Source organism: Montipora foliosa, chromosome 1 (genome assembly GCF_036669935.1).
Source record: "Montipora foliosa isolate CH-2021 chromosome 1, ASM3666993v2, whole genome shotgun sequence".
NCBI lineage: Eukaryota > Metazoa > Cnidaria > Anthozoa > Scleractinia > Acroporidae > Montipora > Montipora foliosa.
In genome coordinates, this window is record NC_090869.1 from 41,390,664 (window position 1) to 41,393,163 (window position 2,500).

The following is a 2,500-nucleotide window of genomic DNA, read 5'->3' on the forward strand; positions in this document are numbered from 1 at the left end:
AACATCATTGCTTGCAGCATAAACACTTGTCTTTGCAGTAACTTCTGATATTGTTAACTTGAAGATTATTTCAGGAAAATCTGCCTTAGGATGCCTGGTCCCCTTTAATTTTTCCACTCAGGGGGCACATATGTCCAATTATTTCATTTGCATGGAAAAGTGTCTACTTTGAATTACTGTAAAGGTAATGTTGTTGTTCTTGTTGGCAATGAAAATTGTTGTAAGAAAATGAGTGTTTTTGTTTCAGTTGGACATGTATGCTACAATTTTGTTTCATGTACTACAGCATGGTGAAACAAAAAAGCTAATGAATAATAATAATAATAATAAAAAGAAACAAAAAATCTTAACCTGCCGTCCAAGGGAACTTTGCAAGTCTTTCATCTACCACCTTAGCATCAAGTTTTTCTTCCGCAATTAAGTCCTTGAGATAATTTCCTACAATGTTTAAAGGGAGATTGTGCATGACGTCGAATACCATGTCCTTAATGACATCAAATCCATACAGTTTGTAAAGACGAGTTAAAATGCTAAGTCCGGTGTAGCCAGATTCTCTGCTTAATCTTTCACGAACTGAGGAGCGATGTTCCTCGGCTATCTCTTTCATTTTTGTAAGTTCAGCTGCAAGTTCTCGTTCCTCCCAAGGAAATCTAGCATGGAGACGGTTTTGTCCATAATAGTAATGGCTCCCGCCTGCTGGATTAATAGTTCCTGTTCAAGTATTAAAGATATAAGATATCATTTAAGCATATTTTGAGGTAAGACATTAATCTCAAGCATATATCAGAGAGAAGAACTTTTAAATCTATTAATTCCTCTTCTGAAAGTAACCTCTTCCTGACCAGCAGGAAATAATCAAGAGAATACAGGGATTTAGAATCATGTTTACGGCAAATGGCACACATAATTTTGTACCACGTAACCAAATTTTCCTTTTTTCTTAAGTCTACTATTAGTTAGCTGTTCATTATATCTTCACAAAATGCTGCTGTAGGTTCTCACCACTCTCACCAAAGTGAACTGTTTTGACCAGTTTTAAACAGCTCATTTGCTAACCTGAGAAATTGTAAACTTCAATCTGACGTTTGCCATTAACGTGATTCTAACTCTCCTTAAAGTGAAAAAGTGTCTCAATTACAGATGCTAAGTAACATGTTAACTTCCAATTTAAGAATTTGATTTCTGTTTGGCTAATATACAGTGTCTCAAATTCTGCAAAAGGAAGGACATTACTTTACCTGATCTGTTTTCTCTGTCTGCTCTCTTGAAAGAGTATGGAAAATTTCAGTCATACATAACAAACATCAGACCTTAATTTTGGCCAAAACTTGAAAAAGTTTAGTCTTAAAGTACCTGCAGTTTTGAATGAAAAGTTTTTTGAGTGATTATGTTTTGATGTTGATCTTAATATTATTGTAGGTTAAACATCATCTTATTTTAAACATCTCACCTTTAACTTTATCTCTTCTACAAGCTAGTATTCCACCTTTGATGAACTTCCCAACTTCACACTGAGCTGGGTAGTCTCCTGTCCAAAGGAGAAGCACAACTCGGACCACAATGTTACCAGCTGGCAAATCAGGAAAGTCGCCCACATAGTCCACTTCATAGCCTAAACAGAAGTAATACACACAGACAATTTCAGGATTCAAAGTTGTGAAAAGGATTTTACAATATTCAAGGATTAGCTGATATATAAAGTTAAACTTAACAACCCAGCTGTGGACTCCTACTGTGTAGTAGTCATATACCCTTGACATAAATTTGGTTACAGACCAACAAAATATTATTAGACTTGGTTCTATTAAAATGTAATATTATTGCAATAATTATTGCATGGTTTTACAATAATTAAAATGCGTTTTTTTGGAAAATATCCCCACCTCCAGAAAACTTTCAGGAACCTCTGTAGCAGGTTAGAGAAGGTAATCAGTTTAGCTTAAAATTATATTATTGTAAAACAAATTGCAATACCATCAATAAAGATGTCCTCAATCTCTGAGATGAGAGGCTCAAGGAATGGATCTAGTGCATTTGGTTGCCTTTTCGGTAACAAGTAACTTGGCACAAAGCCAACAACATACACCTCGTCTGTTGCACTTCGGTCTTCTTTGTACATGTTTGCTATAGAGACCTCTATGGCTCCTGTCAAAAAAGACAGTTGAAAGTTGAAATCAGCATTGATCCTAAAATATTACAACAAAGTATAACTCTAAATGCTTCTGACAGAAAATGGGGACATGTTGCTAGGAGAAACTCCAAAAAGGAGCCAAAACATAAATAGTTACCTATTCATGATTGTAAAGTGGAAGAAATTAGGACCTTTGATAGCAAAGTCAGTTTAATCAGTCTTTTAACTTACCACAGCTATTTCGACCAGGTGATCCAAATGGCAGCCAACCATCCCAATGACCCAAGAGGGCAATCTTGCGAGGCTCACCACGAGCAAATTTCAGCTGATGGTCTGTTCTGTCCCCACACTCTTCACATTGTATAGTGT